The 22,654-nt window shown below is 37.7% G+C and overlaps 1 long non-coding RNA gene across 1 annotated transcript; it reads right to left on the reverse strand.

Annotated features, from left to right (window-relative positions):
• Positions 1–1,183: 1,183 nt before the first annotated feature.
• Positions 1,184–20,060, reverse strand: LOC108424852. The gene is made up of 3 exons (XR_001857654.2): positions 19,977–20,060; positions 18,709–18,781; positions 1,184–1,478 (listed from the first exon to the last, which is right to left on the reverse strand). It is a non-coding gene; the product is annotated as an uncharacterized LOC108424852 (long non-coding RNA).
• Positions 20,061–22,654: the final 2,594 nt, after the last annotated feature.

Genomic DNA, 22,654 nt, shown 5'->3' on the forward strand with positions numbered 1-22,654 from the left:
TAACATCTGAATAAATAGATATAAATGTCAATGCAGTAAAACAGAATAAAAAATGTTAAAATCTTAGTTAAAACTAGCTTTACTGAAAGTTCTGTCAGGAAGACTCTACTGTTATGTCGTTCGTTACTCATGACCAATCACGGGCCTACACCTGTGTTTTTAATTACTCGATTTATGTATCATTCTGCTGCTTCCAGGTGTCTACTCCCCTCCTTCCTCTCCACCACCACCAGTTGGATCAGCAAGATCCTTGCCACTCCAAGACCTAGACTGAGGACAGGGCCTGCTCCAAAGACTCTTTAATTTCTACATCAAATTTTTACCTTAAAGATTATATAAAGGATATAAAACATTGTCCTCCTTCACTGACAGTCTGGAAGACAGTCTGGTTTCACTGCACTCCTTCACTGTTTGGGTATGTTGAATTTCACCAGCAGCACTTAATCTACTGATTAGACAAATTAGATACTAGATGGCAGCTGTAAAAAATCCTTGAGGAGAGCTTTGGACCACTCACACAAACACACACTCACACACCTAAAATCATAATGTATTGCTTATTTGTTTATTTATATTTAGTCTAATGTTTGAATTTTTTACAATTAAACATTTATTGTCAAGCTAAATGGCTTCATGTATCATTTTCTCAGATGTCCTGAAACCTTTGTACAGTAATGTATGTATGACCTCATGTCCTGACATTGTATAAATACATGCCAGTGTGTATGCGCAGTTCATCGTACTTGGTTTGTATGAGTCTAACTGATTTATAGACTCTCAAACTGCGACCTGAAACGTGTTATCTCTCAGCTTTTTGGACGTGTGGATCTGCTCACAGTGATTTACACCACATATATCCTCCAAAACACACACACACACACACACACACACTTGTAAGGCAGTGGTTGATATGGTCTCTTTCCCACTGTGTTTTGGGGTTCTTTGAGTTCTTGGGTTCGTGGTGTCGGTTTTAAGTGTAAATAAACTTCGCTCCCAGCTTCTTACACTACGAGCCCAGCGACACATACATACACACACACACACACACACACACACACACACACACACAAACAGTGTGGCTCACACTGTGGCTTGCACACAGTCACACACACACTTTGTGCTTTATTACATTATTTTATTTCAAAACACAAAAAGAAAAACAGAAGCGATCAATTTCGTTCAAAGTTTTTTAAATAAAGAAAAAACGATGTGATTGTTTTCTGCAAAAGATTCTTCTTTGCACTGTTAACATACGGTTCTTGTGCATAGTGCAGAGTCACAGATATGGCAGTTGGTGTACCATGTGTTTGATTCCGTATTGTGGAGACGTGATCTGCAAAGTAACAACACCCAGCTGATACACGCCCACGCACACACACACACACATGCACACAGGGGATACAGATGGAAGACATCTGGTTCTGTCCATGAGGACATACTGGAATGGGTCAGGAGTCCATCCAGAGGTGTCCATTCCACTGCCAAAGTGAAAAAAGAGACAGAAAGACAGAGAGATAATGAAATTGAATATGTACCTTCCATCAACAGCTCTGTGTACGAGTGTGTGTGTGTTTGTGTGTGTACACATGTACGTATGAGAGACAGTGGTGAAAAGTAAAGTGACTGAAGATACCACCTTTACTACAGTAAGTAAATAAGCACATTTTACTTACAACACAAAACGTGAACTTTTGTTTTAAAATGCACATTACAAATATCAATGCTGTTTGTGGTGGTTCGTCACATGACGATGAATTGTATAATGAGTCCAAAGATTTTTCACACAGAATGTGGAAAATAAAACCACAAGTTTTAAAAACTTCTAAAAGTCTACCATGCTGCCTAAAATTTTACATTTGGAGTGTAGACGCTTTTTAGTTGTCCAAGTATTGTCTAAAAGACATATGGTAACTTTAATGTCACTACTACTCAATGAATCCATTTCTTCTTCCTCTTCATTTCTGGGGCATGTTTAACAAAGAGTTAAACAAATTAAACAAGAGCAATGATATGATTGAATTACTAGTTAGAACAAGTAACATAAGTAAGAAATAATAAAATTTCTTCCCTATTTTTAGGTCACTATTCAAACTGAAGCAAATTTGTGACATTGATCATGTTTGTGTAAACATTATCAATATTATATATATATATATATGGTCAATATTATATATGGCTTATGTAATACAGGCAGGAATAAAGATACTGAACTGTCACTGGGGCAGTACCCCTCTTGTCACTGGGGTGGTACCTGCAGGGGTACCTCAGTACCTTTATTTAGGGAACATAATTGTACCTAATCCATAGAATTGATATTTTCTAAGTTGTATTGACTCCACACACCTTGCCTCATTTCCAGGCTTTTTATTTTATTGCTCTGTTGAAAAACATTAGGTTATGAAAAGACACAAAAAATGAACTTTGAGCTTCTTGTCCTTTTTTATTGTAATCATAAAGCTAAAGGAATTATGAAAATTATAGTTCAAAGCACTACAATCTTATTACATACATCAAAGCTAGGATTTTTTCTCTTTTCCTCTTTGGGAAATGCAAGGTGTTCTTCCAACAGTGATAATATGTGACATCAATATACAGAACAAACAGAACTTTAATCAGACCTTCGGTCAGAGAGTCAGCAAAAAGATATCCATCAGCAGCTGTAGATACCTTTGACAAATACCCAGTCATATCACTGCTAGACCAAGCCTCCAAACTATCCAATAACCTTTTCTGCCAAAGGCAGCACCCACTAGACAAGCGCCTCCTGCCAGGAACAAGTCATTTGAGGCGAGAGAACAGAGGGCACCTATGCAGACAGATTTCATAACGAGAAAGACAAACAACCTTGACTCATGGCAACATGCCTACTGTACCACCATTGCTACACGTATGGCTCGATGACTTGATACTAATATGTATTATAAGCACATTTTAATACACTCTGCTTATTATTGCCTCCATTCATTTTTCCTGCCTGTTATAAATGTTACAAATTCCACCAGCTACTTAGTTCTCCCCATCACACAATGCTGGAAAGATGATAGCTAGCACATGCTTACAGCAAGACAACCAGCCAGCACTTCTTTTTGAACTACATCTAACACAACATCAATGACCAGCTCAGCAAACATGAAGGAGAAACTGCCAACTCTGTTGTGTTGGCTAGCAGATGCTCATGTTGGCTAACATTGGTCTTAGTGATGGGGGTGAGAGAGGGCCATCCTACCCACCCAAAGAGAGCAAAGGCGATTACGCTGTCTTTGACTCCTAGCCTTCCCCTTCTAACAACAGGCCAACGCTTTACTAGTTGTACCACTCAGGAGCCCTAACTTAGTACACTTTAGCTTTTGTACTTGTTTCTATAGAATTGGTTTCACTTAATTGCTTTTGGCTTGTTGATCAAAATGTCCCCATTGTGTTATATGTGTAAATATTACACTAAGTGGGAATACACTGTCAGCTATAGGAAGTTGAGTATCACATCATGTAGAGCACTCAGCTTGAATCAAATTGCCCAAGTGATTCAACCATAAGTGATGTACTGCCTTAAAGAATTTAGTTCCAACCTTTAACAGGCCTTCCAGGATTTTGCTCACAAGTTCATGCAAATTCAAAAAATACTTAAAAAGGCTCACAATTCTGCCAAGTCTCTGCATTATACCCACACATTTTTTAAACGTTTAAACCGCTGAATCCTTTCACACTTATTGTAAGCTACAGCTTTTGTGCTGCATACTGGGAAGCCATGCATAATGCAGAGATCACATTTGGCAAAAATATTTCAGCTTGACAGGCAAACCCATTCCCAAAGGTTTTACATGAAAGCTGGAGGAAAACTTTGTTGTATGACATGCAACGTTGCTGTGGACCACAAACAACAAAAAGCAGTGACTCCCACTGTTTTCAAATTTTTTGATTTCCTGTGCATGTTTATGGATGATGTTAATTGTTGCAAAGAACATTAGATGAGTTCAGACTAAGTCAGAGTCAGTGCTTCCAGATGGTCTACCAAAATCAAAATGACCACTTTGTTTTATTATTGTTATTCTTTTCTGAATGTTGTAGAAATATGCTGCATATTTTGTTAAAAAGTTCATTGCATAATTTCAATATAAAATATTAAAAATCTTTTTCTTCAAAACTTAAAAAAGTGCTATTTTTATTGTGTGTATGTTTTTGATGTACGCTCATTTCCACTTTCGGTTTCTCCCTTTTTTATCAGGAACTAAATAGACACAAAACTGCAAATTTTGAGAAAAACCACAGCAAACGTGATCTGGTTAATCAAGGACTAAAGCTAAACTCTCCATGGTAGTTCACCAGAACTGAACTTGGGTATCCCCGCAACTATATGTGAAGTTCTGATTACCATAGATTATGCATGGTGTCTAAAATCATCAGTATGAGAAAATAATCATAGATGATTCCCAGTGTAGGAACTTTGTCCTCTACCATGCCAATACCACCAGTCTAGGTGGCAAAAGGAAATACTCCTCCAACCATGCATGCTAATCAGTGAACTCTGCACCACAGCTTTGCTAGCTCACATTTCTTATGCACAACAACAATAATTCTGTCTGCAACAATCATTATACAGTTGAATATTATTCAATTTATTGCCTAATGCAACCAGGCCCTTGCACAGGGGTGCAGAGCCCCAAGGACAAAAAAGGACAGCCAGAACATGAATGAAATGAAAATGAATGAACAAAATTAAATTTAATTTACAACATATGACAGACTCTATTATCTAGAACAATAGTCTAGTAATTTTTCCGAGGAGAGTATAATTAGTGTTAGGAGTCTTTCCCAAGGCAACATGGGTGTGGGAGTTCATCTCCAGCATACAGGGCTGTGGAGTTATCCTCTACGTCAGGGGTCACCAATCTTATCTGCATATGTGCGATGCAGCTGCAGGTTTTCATTCTAATCAAGCAACTCATGACTAATGAATTGTTTGAAGCCGGAAACCATCTGATTAAACAAGTAAAATCAGATGTGCTTCTGCTTCATTGGCCTAAAAAACTGCAGCCAAACTGGATCTTTGTGGTGAAGATTGGTGACCCTTGCAAATTACGGAACATGACACATTCTTAAAGAGATATTATATGTGCTTTATCGCGGGATTTCCAGCGTTGTATGATGTATGCAATCCTGACAGGTAAGAGTTTCTAAATCTAAAGTGGCCGCCCAAGAGCATTGAAGCTTATGGAACCCAAGCTACTTGGGACGAAGCTGAGCTAACTGCGCTTCACCAAAATGAATCTTGCTGGTGGAGGTAATATGAATATGATAAATGCTGCCTAAGATGCCACTGGTGCAGTGTGAGGGCTCAGTCCCCGAGGGTCTGTTTACCTGTGTCCGACCATTTATGGTGCAATGAAACAGCAGAAGTCATTTCGCCCCCTATGGTTCCATAAAACAGAATTCTAGACTGCTTTTATTTTTAAGCAATCATTAACTTGTCACTGACCACTGGACTTTGTGGACCAATCATTGCAGTCCTTTCCAATAGGCATAGCAATAAATTCTCACACCTTAAGGGTACCTGGGCGTGGCTAGCATATGAAATGACTGTACCTTGACTTTTGCCAAAAGATTCAGCTGGAATCTTTGTTCAAATCCTATCTGCTGTACTGCTTTCATACATTCTATTTTTCATTTTTAAGAGATACCTGATGGCTCTGCATGCTAAGTGTAATTTTGCACTGTTTGGGCATCAGTCATCCTCAAGAAGGCTGGCCAACACTTTGTAGACAAGTTATTCCACCACATATTTCATTGTTTATGAGCCATAGCGCATTGCAAATTGGAGTGTATAAAGTACACTTCTGTAAAACAAACATGACACGGTGCAACACCTTTGGCTGAGCACAGGATTATTTTGCTAAGAAGACACTAAGACTTGACTATGACCGATGCAAGTACACCAAAGATATTTGTTCTGTTTGGAAGCAAAGACTTTATATTGGCAGACTATCTGTATGCTAACGGGCTAGTTTGTGTGATGGCACAGTTGTAGGGTGAACAAACAGGACATTGTCCGAAAGCTTTTATTGTTGCATGTGCTCTGTCAACATGTGCTAGATGGAGAGATTTGGATGAGGTGAATCACCCCCAGAGCCACGAATAGGCATCTGAGGGTCAGGCCTGCTCTGGACAAGGATTGTGCCTTACTAGCCTGGGTCCTGCCCCAAGGTGTCCTTTGGGCAGAGAAGTGTGAAGAAGGCTCCTAAAGTGTTTTTCAAGGCAGAAATGTGAAGTAGTATGTTTCTGAAGGATAAGAGAGGGACATTTTTGGGAGATTGTGCCTCAGTTTTAATGAACCAATTTAAACTTTTGTTAATAAGTAATTGGAAGAAGGAGCCTGAGCCAGGCATACAGTCTGACTGAGCACAAATAAAATCTGCCTGGCAAAAACTTCAGCTCATTAGAAGCCGTTTGTTAACTGGTTGGTTAATTTCACTTTGTGTCAAGATCACCTAGGTGAACGTTAAGTTCACAAACTTGAATGAGCCAACATAAACAAATGGACAGGATGTGGTCTCTTTCTGGAAAAACAAAATAGAGGAAGAGCTCTTCAGTCAACATTATGTCACTTGTTGCTCACCAGGTGTGGAAAATACATGAGCGATTGTACTCTGCTATTACACTGAATACATTTCTCTAGTATCACTGAAATTGAATACTTGTACTCTTATCCAAGTACATTTCCAAAACAAAAACCTACATTTCAATCCTTGCATTTCTTTAAGACCTTCAGAGTGCTTGTTTCAAACCTCCAGGCCTGGGGATTTTTCTGTTTTTCTCTTCCCAATCAGTTAAGTTTCTGTGTATTTGAATTAATTGTTTTTTTATTTTAAAATGTCTTACCAAATTTATGTCACTGTAAAATGAACCAGCCCACAACTATATTGTTTCATCTTTGAGCGAGGGCCAGCAAAGCCATTAATCACCCCATCATACACCACCAAACAAAGAAAGATTTCAACATGGAACAGTGAGGTCCAAGATGTAAACAAAAAAAAGTTAGGAAAAGTAAAATTAAGAATAAAGATTCTATTTTACAGTCATTATTCAAATTTATGTTTGTGCAAAAAGGTCTGATTTTTAAAGTATTATCCCTTCTACTGAAGCACCTGTTCAGAGGTGGATTTGATCTACTCATTGGAGACTTAAACACAAACATGTGGAGTCCATGCTTGAGTGCACACTGTCATTAAGGCAAAAGGGGAAATAATTAAATACTAAGACATACTGAAATTCATTCCAAAGCATGGCTTAATGGAAATGTTTCGATATGTAATCAAAGTATTCTCTTTCTTTTCTTCATTATTCCTGTATGGGTTTTGGCTACACGCCAAGAAAAGTTTTGTGTACTTGGATATACTTTTGTAAAAATAATTTAAATAAATGAATTACATATACTGAATGATATGACATACTATAAAACTTAGAGGCCTGTGATAAACCTGAGTCCCAATAAACCTGCTGCCATATCTATAGTGAATACGTTGTACTGACCACAACCTTTGTGTCAGCGCTCTTGCCTCACAAGATTCAAGAAATAGTAGGTTGAAGTTCACTCTTTTGCTCATCCTAGGCTTGTTGCCTTGGCGTTGCGCCCAGATGTTGGAGGTGTCCGTACCATGGTGTGTGTGTGTGTGTGTGTGTGTGTGTGTGTGTGTGTGTGTGTTTTATCTGCGGTTCGCTTGGCCTTAACGAGCAACGAGTTCAAATGAACATGTACAAACTCAGTTACACACACACACACAGACACACACACAGACAGTTTGAAGCTCAGGTCAGGCTTGCATGATAAGGCCTTCTGGTCTTCTCTGGGGTCACAGAAAATAATTAAACCGAACAAACACACGCATATACACACAAACACACACTGAGCAAACACCCCATGTCAAAGAGGACAAGTCTTTTCAGACCCATCACATATCTAATATCACCTTACACACACACACACACACACACACACACGCACACACTGAATAAACTGACCACAGCAAACAGGCATGCAGTCTTCAACTCTACTACATATAGCTCCCCTCAAACATGACCTCATAAATAAACACACATGCCCAGCCCAGATAACCTATATTTGGTCCTCAAGGCAGGAAAATAAGCATGTGCACACACACACACACACACACACACACACACACATGCACTGAACCAAGAAATGGTTCAGAACATTGAATATTTCTTCTTCCTTTTACTTGTCCTAACTGTCCAATTTTTCAAAATTCTAAAGGTTTCTGTTTTTTAATTCCAGGTTTAAATGAAATTAATCCCAGATTTTCAATATGGTCTCCGACTTTTGAACCCCACTGTATGTGACACACACTATAACATTATGTTAAATGCTCTTACTCTTACTGTTTGAATTATAAAGAAATTTGCCTGAAACAGAATGCATCATAACATGCCGTACTGTGGTGAGAGATAACAATACAACTGTACACATATAACCCACACAGCAACCGCTGATGTTGTCTCGCGGTGCCAGGCATAATCTCGTAATGAGAATGTCTGGAGACAACCATGAGAAATGGTGAGTATAGATAGAGCAAATACTCACTGAGAGTGGAAACAAACAGAATGTAAAATATCTAAACCAATCCAACACTCATGAAAGCAGAGCTCAAAGTAGGGTGCAATGGTGCGTCAGCATTGTGCAATGGACAGTGAGCCTGTCATTAGCCACTGGATGTCTGGGGACAACTTAAACTTTTGGTGTTGGATTGTGGTGAAGTCCACTGCAAAAATCCCCAAATTTCTCTAGCCTGTACTCTTTTAATGTCTGGAGAAGAACTAATTTTCCTGCATGTAATGTGTCCTCCACACACAGAACGCACATCCACATACGTATGTTAAGTTTTTAAGGGGGACTGTTCAGTCATGCTATGTTACGTATTTATGCTATGTTATACGATCATTACAAGATCACATCAGGCACCGCAAGTTTACCACTGATGTACACTATGCTGGCACTTAAAGAACACCCAAAGTTAAACTACATGTGCACATCTAGGAGGAGACTATGGCAGTATTGGACAAAAGAGATAGGAGTGGAAGATGATGATGTTGGTTAAACATCAGAGGGTAAACAAAGTTTAAAACAATATTAGGCTGCTTCAGGGCACAGACCTAAAACCTACAGCACCTGCCTGTGTTTTAGCAACACACCCACAAAGCAGTCAACACCTGGTATGAGAAGTGATTCTTTAAATGCAATGTGCATGGTTACTGCAGAATCTGAACGTACATAAATAAAACTAAATGAGAAAAACAACATTCACAGTACAAAAAGCACATAAGGGTCATTGTTGTGTTCAAAATATTTTTAAATTGTGTTCTTTTGTTATTTTTCTGTTCTTATTGCAGTTAAACAGTCCTGAATTTCAGGAGGCACCCATATTTCCCTTATTTCCTACATACCTACAGACACACACCCAGCCACACTTCACATTTGTGCCTCAAAAGTGTGACAAAACAAGAACATGCATGCACGTACACACACATGGCCGTAACTACCTATGAGGACACTGAGGTCTGGACCTCAGTAGTTTCAGAAGGTTTTTCCACTTTCCTCAATGCATGAGATTAAACATAGAAAGAGCACCATTATGATAATACAGTCTACTCAGGCAGCCACAGTATCACAGGCTTACTCAATCAAATGGGGACAGAATAGCTGTTATGCTGCATTTCTACGATGACGAAATTTGATTTGTTTTCTGTAAGCGCTGTCACTGTATTAAAATCTGCCAAGCTCTGAAGGGTTTTATGAGATTCAGTGTGGAAAAAGTGATGAAACTACGCATTTTGCAGTGAGAGGTTCTCAGCTGACCTCAGAACAACTGTGGTTCGGCCCTAGACTTAACTGCCCTACACTGCCCTCAGTCCGAGCGTAACTTTGACTTCTTCAGATGTTCAGGTGTGTAGCACACATGCTTTGAGCCAACATATAATATCACTGTGGCAAAAATGTAGGAGTTTATGAGCATAATTTACTGTACATATTATGACTGTAAAATGCGAATTTTGTTATTCATTTTATATTTGGAGCACTCAAAACATTGCTGGCTAAATTAGCATACTCCAGTAGCTGCTCAGTTTAGGCTACTGGCTCCATAATAGGCTATATTAGTGATTAGATGAGAAATTAAAGCTGTATTTTGTACTTGCATATGACATAGTACAACTGTCATGAGAAAGATCACTGTTAAGCAGCATATTTATGGTATAGTATCACATAGCTAACATTATTAAGAAATCAAGAAATCAGCTGGTACATTAGATAGAGTTTCATATCAGTAACTTTACGAGTAGCTACTGTTCATGTCAGCTGGGGTTTGGTAAATAAAGCCTTTTATAATGTATGTTAAATGTTTGTCTTTTCACTAATTAGTGAGGACAGAGATGCAAAAGATACCAGCAGAAAGAGAGTGACAGGTAAATTAAATACAGTAGAAACTTCTATGTGGTGAGACACTCATATTTGGCAGTTATTTTATTGACTACGAGATGTAGGTCATGTTTCTGCAAAGTGGGCCTCACTAAAACTCTGGTCCTAGTTACGACCCTGTACACACACTGAGTTATCAGCAAGGAGAGTACTGCTGTTTGAGACCCATTGGTTCACTGGCTATCTCTCCCTCTGTGGAATGAGCACTAATTGTTAGTAACAGACATACACACAGGGAGTCATATAGGTGGCCATATATGTGCCTATACACAAATTATATGCGCTCAATTAAGGTCTGTAGGTCATTCATTTGAAGGTACATAGAGATAGTACATATTGCATGGGCTTGAACTATTGTGTGGAAGAAGTGTGCTATAATAACAGTAAATAGACTGTTATCAATTTAGTCTTGATGACATGAATTTGTAAACCGTACACCTCAAGGAAAGTGAGATTTCTCTCATTTTCTGAGTGTGAGACCAAGCTGCTAAGCAGTAAGTCATTTTTTTCATAGCCAGTTTTGTTCATCCTTAAGTAATGTGTGAATAATTGTGGACCCCACTGTATACCTTCCAGATATCAGGAGCTTTAACAACTACAATAAAGAAAAATGCATTGAAACTACATTACAACAGAATTTACAGGCAGTTTAGTCACCTTGTCATGTTTTGTTGACGAATATCTTGGAAGTTTGGCTTTGAAAAAGTGCTTTCTTGGCTATCTCTTCTGTTCCTTCTCTGTCAATACATCAACAGCCTTTATACACACATTCCTGTACCTCTGGTATGTTTGTCCCATTTCTTTTTTGCTAATTATATTTTTAGACGGGAATGTCCCTGTTCACACAACAAAACATGCTTCATCAAAGACACAAACACACAGGTACATGAAAGGAAGCTGCCATCAGAAAAATATTCAACATTTTTCTATCACTCAGAGACAAAAGTATGTGACTGAAATCGAACAGGCATGTTTTTCTGCTCAGTGTGACTGAATTAGCGAAGAATAGTTAGAGTCTTGTAGACTGTAAAATCTAGAAAAGTAACAGGAGGAAAGGGACACATGCCTCACACATCAGTCAAGTCCAGTCAAGTCAAGAGGCTTTTATTGTCATTCCATCTATGTACAAGTACACACTGGAGTGAAATTACGTTCCTCCAAGGAACACGGTACAACAAGAAATAGAGTAAGCAGTAAAAGTGCAATGTGCAGATGTAAGTGTGCAAACTTTTGTTAATACAATAAATATGATAAATAAACGAGATATTAGACACAGTAAACAGACAGGACAATGCAGTGCCAACACAGCACTGATTAACAATTAACAACACATTAACAACACATTAACAAAAAGAACTGAGTAAGCATTATACACAAAATATATACTGTGCTGAATATACTGTACTTTGCCTGATTCAGAGCTGCATGGTATTGCACTACAGATGGAACCAAATGATAAGATTTTTCACATTTTTGTCCAGCCCCAACAAATCATTACAGTCCTAACAAACATTTACTTTGAAAACATCAGCATATGTATTTGTGTGTGTTGTGTGTCTATGTCTGCATTTTAGATTCGTTTTTTTCTTTCTCTATTGTTTGCAGCTGATTTTTCCTCAACATTTTCACATACTACTTTAAAATACTGACTTGTCTTCTTGACATTTTGAGAAAATATACCAAAATAATGACTTTAGTCAAATAATAAACAAATAATTCCTCATATTTAGTTATAAAGAAATAATAATTTACTTAGTACTTCACAATAATAGATAGATAGATAGATAGATAGATAGATAGATAGATAGATAGATAGATAGATAGATAGATAGATAGATAGATAGATAGATAGATTCAACTTTGTCATTACTCAGTACAAGTACAGGGCAACGAAATGCAGTTAGCATCTACCAGAAGTGCAAATAGTAGCAATAGTGCAAAACGACACTGTGCAAGTGTGCAATAAATAGACATAGTGCAACATTACAGTATATAGAATAAATTACTATTATACATATGCAAAAATAGATTATAGGTGTGTAGATATATACATGAACATGTTGGAGATGTACACTGTATTGAATAACTGTTGCGATGTGTTATTTACATGGCAGTAGAATGTTAAATTTGTGCAATGGTAATAATAATGAATAAAACATCAGCTCTGATTGGTGAGTATAGTATGAAAGGCAGTGTTCATAGTCCGCTGTGTGCAGTATGAGTGGTAGTGTTATCAGTGAGGTGTGGAGTTCAACAGAGTGATTGTGGAGGGAAAGAAGCTGCACCTGAGCCGACTGGTTCTGGCCCGGATGATCTTGTATCTCCTCCCGGAGGGAAGTAGGTTGAACAGTTTGTGGTTGGGGTGGGAGGGGTCCTTAATGATGCTGTGTGCTCTGCGCACACAGCGCTGGTGGTGAATGTCTTTGATGGCAGGGAGCTGCATGCCTGTGATGCACTGAGCAGTCCTTACTATCCTCTGCAGGGATTTCCTCTACGCCACAGTGGAGCTACTGTACCACACGGTCACACCGTTGGTCATTATGCTCTCGATGGTGCATCTGTAAAAATTTGTAAGGATCTGAGGAGACAGACGGTCTTGTTTTAGTCTCCTCAGGAAGTAAAGACGCTGCTGTGCCTTCTTGAGGAGATGGGAGGTGTTGAAGGACCATGAAAAGTCTGCATTTTATTATATTATAATAATATAATAAAAAATTATGGCATTTCTTAATAATGACTCACTTTTCTTAAATTTAGCAACTCATCAAATTGACACAGTATATCAAAAATGTTTTTACTCAACATCTTCAGATAAGTCAAACTTTTGAAAAAAATTTAGTAATCATTTTCAGATATACTAAAAATTATATATAATAATAATATTTCACATTTTTAGATAAAAATAAGATTATTAAACTTATTTAAGTGGGATTTCTAGAAAAATAATGTTTTAGTTTAAATTTCAATATGAGTAATGTTAGATATATCAACTATATATAATTTTGTTATTGACAATGTATAATTTGAGGTACAATATTTCAATCAACTGTAATAATTTTGAGATACTAAGTGGGTAAGTCAAAAGCTTAACAAAATAAGTCAGAATGCTAAGTCAGAATTTTAAGAAAACGATTCATTATTTTGATAAGCTAAATTGGAATTTTCAGAAAATAGGGCATGATTGAGATAGTAAATCTGAATTCTGAGAAAATACTAAATTGGAATTTTGAGAAAATAAGTAATTATTTAATATACTAAATTGGAATTTTCAGAAAATAAAGTTATTTTGAGATTAAAAATCTGAATTTTAAGAATATAAGTTATTATTTTGATATACTAAATTAGAATCTTGAGAAAATAAATCATTATTTTGAGATACTAAATTGAAGTTTAGAGAAAATAAGTCGTTATTTAGTCATTATTTATTTATATAGTATTTTATGAGGTAATAACTCTACATACTGAGTAAATTAGTGCTCTGTCTTAAGATATTAAATTAAAATTTAAGAATTTTTACATACACTTGCTAAAAAGAGAGAAAGAGAAGACAAAAAACCTGGCTATTTTTTATCCTCAGTCTGGCAGGAATGGACATGCATGTTGTTATATTATCGGATATAATTACTAAACTATGTAGTAAGTTTAATTACAAAGTAAAATTTGCATTCAGTTTACATTCTGAATGAACAGGCTCATGACAGTAACTTTTCATCAAATTAAAATCACAATACAATCTGCACAATTTCCTCAGCTTAACTTTGAGTGAAAAATAATTCACATCAAATTATTGCTGCCAACTTCACACAAAAGAGCTGTAGTAACATGGGCCATCAGTCTCTTGAGGTATTGCTAAATAGATGCACTACACACACAAAAGGGGCCCTGTTTTTTTTTGGGAGTTCAGAGACTTAAGTGGCTGTGGGGCAAATGGGTATCCCTGTTAAAGTCATCCAGTTCACTGCTTATCTCGCTCTCTGCAGACTTTGTGTACATGTGCTAATTCTCAATAAAACACACATACAGAAAGTCATTTGCACTCACACTGCACGTGCACTAGGATCAACTGGAGCGGCTTACAGGGGTTCAGGTAAACAGACACATACAAGCACACACAGTGCTACTCTCATTTCTCAGTCTGAATGCATTACAGATAAGGAGTTATTTTCTTCAATAAGAAGATATTCTTTTTAATATTTTACAAAATATGACAAAAAGTCTTACGAGCAGCTCAAGATAGAAACATTAATTATACCATTTGGTTCGGCTTTATTTGGACAGCCCCTAACCCCTGAAATAACCCCCTGTAGATTATCTACAGATGTCCCAATTGTTAACAGCCTCTGTGGTGAAACTCAACAGATTCTCAATAGCATTGGGGTTAGGGTTATAATTTGGGACATTGCTAGTGTTAGGACTAGGCTTAGGGTTAGGAATAGGTCTTCAGTTGGAGTCAAAGTTGGGTGAATTAATAGAAATTTAAAGGTGAATTTAATAGAAATGTAATTGAATGCAACTTAACTGCAGGGAAACATTTACAAAGCATCTACATGTTACTGTAAGTGTAACTTGTCAGGGGATTTAAACTTTTTTTTTAACTATTCTTCACTTCATGCAATATTAGTTTCATATTAGTTACTGCATAATTCAAACTATATACTGGATAATATACCTTAAAGCAGCACTACAGTGAATCTAGTTAAACTGGACTAAATATGTTTTATTTGTAAATATATTTTCTTTGTAAACTGGACTAAATGCAACCCCAATTCCAATGAAGTTGGGACGTTGTGTAAAACATAAATAAAAACAGGAAAAAAAATGATGATTTGCAAATCCTTTTCAACCTATATTCAACTGAATACACTACAAAGACAAGATATTTAATGTTCAAATGGATGAACTTTATTGTTTTTTGCAAATATTCATTCATTTTGAATTTGATGTCTGCAACACATTCCAAAGAAGTTGGTACAGGGGCAACAAAAAACTGGGAAAGTTGAGGAATGCTCAAAAAACACCTGTTTGGAACATTCCACAGGTGAACAGGTAAATTGGAATCAGGTGAGTGTCATGATTGGGTATAAAGGGAGCATCCCTGAAAGGCTCAGTCATTCACAATCAAGGATGATGCGAAGTTCACCACTTTGTGAACAACTGCGTGAGCAAATAGTCCACCAGTTTAAGAACAACGTTTCTCAACGTGCAATTGCAAGGAATTTAGGGATTTCATCATCTACAGTCCATAATATCATCAAAAGATTCAGAGAATCTGGAGAAATCTCTGCAAGTATGCAAGGCAGAAAACCAACAGTGAATGCCTGTGACATTCGATCCCTCAGGCAGCACTGCATTAAAAACCCACATCATTCTGTAGCGGATATTACCACATGGGCTTAGAAACACTTCAGAAAACCACTGTCAGTGAACACAGTTCGTCGCTCCATCTACAAGTGCAAGTTAAAACTCTGCCATGCAAAGCGAAAGCCATATATCAACAACACCCAAAAACGCCGCCGGCTTCTCTGGGCCCGAGTTCATCTGAGATGGACTGACGCAAAGCTGAAAAGTGTCCTGTGGTCTGATGAGTCCACATTTCAAATAGTTTTTAGAAATCATGGACGTCGTGTCCTCCGGGCCAAAGAGGAAAAGGACTGTCTGGATTGTTATCAGCACAAAGATCAAATGCCAGCATCTCTGATGGTATGGGGGTGTGTTTAGTGCCCGTGGCATGGGTAACTTGCACATCTGTGAAGGCGCCATTAAGGCTGAAAGGTACATACAGGTTTTGGAGCAACATATGCTGCCATCCAAGCAACGTCTTTTTCAGGGACGTCCTGCTTATTTCAGCAAGACAATGCCAAGCCACATTCTGCACGTTACAACAGTGTGGCTTCGTAGTAAAAGAGTGTGGGTACTAGACTGGCCTGCCTGCAGTCCAGACCTGTCTCCCATTGAAAATGTGTGGCATATTATGAAGCCCAAAATACGACAACGGAGACCCCGGACTGTTGAGCAACTGAAGTTGTACATCAAGCAAGAATGGGAATGAATTCCACCTACAAAGCTTCAACAATTAGTGTCCTCAGTTCCCAAACGCTTATTGAGTGTTGTTAAAAGGAAAGGTGATGTAACACAGTGGTAAAGATGCCCCTGTCACAACTTCTTTGGAACGTGTTGTATCAAATTCAAAATGAGTGAATATTTGCAAAAATCATCGTTTTACACAACGTCCCAACTTCACTGGAATTGGGGTTGTATATTTTCTTTGTAATAAAGCTGGTCAGTGTGCTTTAAGTAGTAATGATATCTGTGAAATGCTCAGAAAAGTATATTTTCATGATAAATATTGTCACATTTCCCTACCTAATTTTGATGAGAAACATATTTTCTTCCATTCAGAGCCCTGAAGTATAAAAGGAACTTAAGGTTCTCCACACCTCTGACTGGCTTTATAAAACTGGGCATTTTTAAAAAAAAAAAAAAAAAAAAAAAAAAAAAAGTATAATCGCCATTTATCATCTTTACTTAAAAGTGTTGGTGTCTTATACTGTACAACTAAATACAACCATACTTAACCTCCTTTTTATATAAACCACCTTATAGCTTCACTATGTAGGTGTACAGTTACAAACCAGTCATGTAGGTGTACAGTCCATCTGTTTATATGATGATTTGGCAGCCTTCCTCTATTATTTTCATCATTGGTCAGCTTCTGAAAACAGAACCACTGCTGACCAGATATTATTTGGGTGGTGGAAACAGCAATGACAGTGAAATGGTTGTGGCATGAGAGTGGGAGTGTCTAAGCTAAAATATCCAGTGAAGAGCAGTTCTGTGGTCATAAATTGACCACAGATGACGAGCCAGAAGACTAGCTAGGATTAAGAAATGTACACTGCTGGCACAGCAATGGACAAAATCTACCAATGTGAGAAAAAAGCATAATTAAGTACATCAGTAGTATACTTAATATAGATTTTATAAAATATTTCATGTATTTCATGGAATATTCATCTAAAGTATACATTTATGTACATTTAAAATTATATATGGTATGCTGTAAGGAAATGCGCATGAATAAATATGAATAAATACTAAAGCATACTTGGACATAAAATATATTTGCCATCAACTTAAGTGTTTCAAACTTAGTGTATATTTAAAAGTTATAAAAAGTATGCTTTAGTACATTTTACTTGCATTTTAATGGCAATATAGCTAACCAGCAATCAGATATGAGAATATCCATTCTCCCAACATTTAAATATGTTGAAAATATATTTTCAGTATGGTTGGCTTTCTGTCTGAACAACTACACTGCAACTTCCCAGCTGGCATTTTAACGTTGAATCAACGTTGAATCAACGTCAAATGTTATGGTTGAATCAATGTTGGATTTGGTGTTCATTTTGAAAAGTGAATCAACGTTGATATGCCAACGTTGTTTCAACGTCATACATTCAACCTTGAATAAACCACAAAACTCACGTTCATGATGCTCAAAATTGCATGGGAGAGAGGAAAAAAAAACAACTGTATGCCATAATGAAAAAAGAACAATTTTACTTTTTTTATTCTCTCTGTAAATTTCTTCTCTGAGAACATGGAACAGCAGGACTACAAACAAAATGTCCAGCAATTACAGGGTATAGAAGAACTTGCATCAGACTGAGTATAAAGAATGTCAAAGATAAATCTTATTTCTTGTGGCCACCACCACCCAACCTCTCCGGTGCATACTTGAGGTATTTAGCCATCGTGATTGTGTGTGCTGAGAACAGTGTCTAATGAGGAAAAGCAAACCGCAGGTTATATAGTCAAATACTGTACATCCTGTGTACAAATACTGTACATCCAGGGTGCAACCTGTGCCTTTTACGTGACTTAAGAAGGGCTGGAAGATTAAAAGGAAGCCGACAGCTATGAGGTATGAGCTATGTCCATGGTGCGGAACGTATACATACATAAATGCACTCACAGCTTCAGTGTTTAAAAATATCTGTTTAATAAATAAATACATTCCTCACAATACAAATTAAAATTTAAGTGACTTGAAAGATAAAAATATAATTGTTCTGTGGTGCTTTAAGCTGCACGCTCCTCTCTGTTATGTGCGCAGTAAATAATAAATTATCTTCATAACACCTGGCCAGGATAGCTAACCAGCTAACGTTACTGGGCTAACATGTGTAATTAATAAAATTATGCCCCTCAGGTAACTGACTTACCTTAACTTAAAATTAACTCTCCCGACGTACTCCACTCACTCTGTACAGTCTCGCGAAATACTCACCGCCGGGTCTGGTGAAATAGAAAAAATGCCTTGATATTAATAGATGATATACCGCACATATATGCAAGAAGAAAAATTAAAAAGGACATACATATACATTTATATTTCACGCCCAAACTATGAAGCAAAAGTACAATAACTTCACACACAAAACAGCAGCACTTACCAGTTTAACTCATTTCAGTCAACTGAACAAATGTAATCAGCAAATAACTACTCGTTTTCAATTCATGTACCATCTAGTTGTCCAGCCTCAGTGCCATCTATCACATAGACATATACAAATAGACGCCTCATGGACTGACACCACCTATTGGCGATAATATATATATATATATATATATATATATATATATATATATATATATATATATATATATATATATACACTCCAGGGTAGTTAATTTTGCCATGTGGTGCAGCCTATTATAAATGGTAAAATAACCGACATTATTGTTCAGTCTTCTTATGAAAGGTAATCCCACGCGATCTGCTTTCGACACTGCGCAGATTATAGTAACCGTAAACATTATTGCTCTCTCTGAGTTTGGGTCTGGTGGAGCCTTCAGTGAGGAGACATCCATTATGGGGCGACGCTGCGCTCCAGCCCGGAATGAGGCGTCTATGCATACAAGTCTATGATCTATCCCCTCTCTGCACATGCAGTGCAACGCATTTAAAAAACGGCGGCATCGGCTATAATACTACCATTATATGCTTTGTAATTCTACACACATGGACTACAAAAAAACATGAAAAAAAAAACAATTTAGTGGTCCACCTTGGCTTCCTATGAGAAACTACATTAGCAACCAAACCTAAAACACAACGTTACTGACGTCAGCGCTACAGGTCTTTGGTCCAGGGACGCATTAGCAGCTAAAGTTAGCTTAAACTAAATCTCACACATAAACTAGCCTCATACCACACTAGTAACGTTAAATGAGCATGCACACACTTAGGAAACCGCAGCAGCAACCGCAAAAAGGCAAACGAACATCTAAACTTGTAAAAATATTGAATTTTCATCCACTCGTTTCTAATTTTTGCTCATGCTAGCTAGTCAGGCATCCTCACAACACCTAGCCAGGATAGCTAACCAGCTAGCGTTACTGGGGTCGCCTGTTTAATAACTCTATGTGTAATTAATAATATTATAATATTATGCTCCTCGGGTATTGACTAAACTTTGACTTTGCTTACCTTAGCTAAACTTTAAAAGATGCCAAGTGAGCAAAAAAGCCGAACTCTCCCAGCGGACGTCACACCAACGTTTATAAAACGGCGCCAAGCAGCCAGGGGTGACACTGTATAAAGTCTCGCGAGATTATCTCGCCGCCGGGACTGGTGGAACAGAAAAATGCCTTGATATTAATATATGATACGCTATAATACCGCGCATATTATGTAAGAAGAAAAATAAAAAGGGACATACATATACGTTTACATTTCACGCCCTCCGCCTGCATCACTGATGACTCCCAGAATCCTTCGAGTGATCACATGACGCACGCCGTTGCTATGCCCGATTTCACTCCTGCTCTATTTAAACTTGTTCATTTGTCATTGCGAAGTTTTGTTTCTGCCCCAAAACATTCCGAGCTGTTTCATTGCCTGATGTTATCTTCCTGGTTAGTACCTGCCTGTTTTTGACGACGTTTTGGACGAATGAATGAATGAATAATAATAATAATAATAAAAATAAATACCTCTTTCAAAATCCAACGCCAAAGAGTTGTTTGTACATTTTTCATCCTTGCATCCCACCGTTTTTTTATTGTGTTTTTTTAACTTGAAATGGCAATACAAAGGCAGGTTGATATTATGTTGATTCAACGTTAATAGTTCAACGTTTGCACAATCATTTAACATTAAATGTTGTTTTAACATTGTTTCAACGTTGAAACAATAACAGACATTATTTCAACCATATTTCAACCACATTTCAACGTTGAAGGTCGGTCGTGTGCCAGCTGGGTTAAGTTGTTCCAATTCTGTGTTTACTTATTCTTAATAAAATATCTGAGTGTATACTTAATTATGTTTTATAAAAGTACACATAAATACATCTTACCTGTTGAAGTTATGTCCACAATTACACACTGAAAACCAGCTAAAATCTTTTCAATCAATTAAATGCATTTAATATATATTTAATCATAGCTTAATTACAATTCTAAAATGGATAGATTTGGCCCTAAAATCTGATTGGCTGAGCCACGTTCGAAGCTGTTGTCAAATCCAGGATATACACACACACCTATGATCCCCACACAACAATTGAATTGTATATAACAATGGCAGGGCATGACAAAAACGCTTGTGCTGTTAATGGAATAATCTTTGACTGTCATGCTGCTCACATGGACCACTGAGTGTACTGATGTCATAAGAACCCGTTTAAACTGAGGGGCTGAAAACTCATGTTCTTAACTAGAACTAGGTTGGTCAGATAGCCAGCAGACTAAGCAGCTCCATCATTAATATCACAGGCTTTATTTAAAGTACTAACAGTATGATTAACTGTAAAACGATAATAGAAAAGTCTAAAAAATTTCACTTGAGTGGATTACACACTCATATTTCAGTTGCTTCAGTTGCTTTCTAGCTGCTAAGAATAACCTTCCCTGTGATCAAATTTTGCTTTATTGAAATACACATAGGGTGTCACAAGTTGTTCAACAATAATACTTTTAGTGTGCATTAAAGTATGTTTAAAGTGTGAACTTCAAAATGTATGTACTTTTGAAAAGTGCATTTAAATGCATTTTCCTTTTACAGAGTAACCTCTAAGTAAAACCTACTCACAATGATTAAACATCGTCTATATGAGGTGAAGTGGTCGGGGTGCAGGGGAAACTCACTGGGCCAAGTTAAACTAACTCCAGGCGTTTTCAGTCAAACACTTACAACTGCCAAGACTCAATTAGCGGTTTGTTGCAGCTACGTTTGCCGCATTTCGGACAGCGTGTTGTAAGGGGACCGGAAAAATTAGATGACTCAGCAGTTTGATGTGCGGCCTGTGGCCCGTGGATGGTCTTTCATCACCGGCTGGCCGTTCTGCCAACAGCAGCGGAACAAAAGCTATCCAAATGGTTATGGCTGCAAGGTGTCGCCTTTGTACAGCCACCTTCGGCCTACTAATCTGTTCTTTCTCTGGACCACCTCCACTCTCCCTGTCTCTCTGTCTATCTCTCTTGCACTTTATGTCTCTCGGCCCTCTCCTTCTGCCGCTCTCTCTCTCTCTCTCTCTCTCTCTCTCTCTCTCTCTCTCTCTCTCTCTCTCTCTCTCTCTCTGTCCTGCAGCACAGAGCATTGAGGTCCCCCTGGCAGATCTGTTTTGAGTACTGATTGAGTAATCAGACTTTGTGCGAATTGCACATTATCAGCTGCGTCCATGGAGGATTTCATTTGTTTATTTGTGCTTTAACTGACAGAGTCAGTCCAGGAGAAGTTTTAAAATAACTGCTGAATCAGGACTGTTGCGATCTGCTTAATTAAAAAAAAAAAACGAAAGCAAGTAGGCAAGACAAAAAGGAGGAAGGGAAGGAGACTAAAGAGGAAGAGCATTAGAAATACAGAGCTAGGAAGAAGCACAAGTTAATGTGACAGCAGGCAGGAAGTCAGCGCAGTTGAAGGAAGGTGTTTAAAAGAGCTTGTATGGCATGGAGAGGATCTTTACTCTTTGTCCAACAGATGCTTAAAACACACTGTCAGCTGAAAGTGATGTCCTACAATGCTTTGCATTGATCCTCATTGATGGTTTGTTGTGCAGATGTGCACAGGCTGAACAGCTGGACTGCCTAACTGTGTGTGCAAACTACTGGCTTTGAAAGCATCAATGCACCTGGAAGGTAATTTCAGTGACAGCCAGTGGCATT

This window comes from Pygocentrus nattereri, chromosome 25 (genome assembly GCF_015220715.1).
Source record: "Pygocentrus nattereri isolate fPygNat1 chromosome 25, fPygNat1.pri, whole genome shotgun sequence".
In the NCBI taxonomy this organism is placed as follows: Eukaryota; Metazoa; Chordata; class Actinopteri; order Characiformes; family Serrasalmidae; genus Pygocentrus; species Pygocentrus nattereri.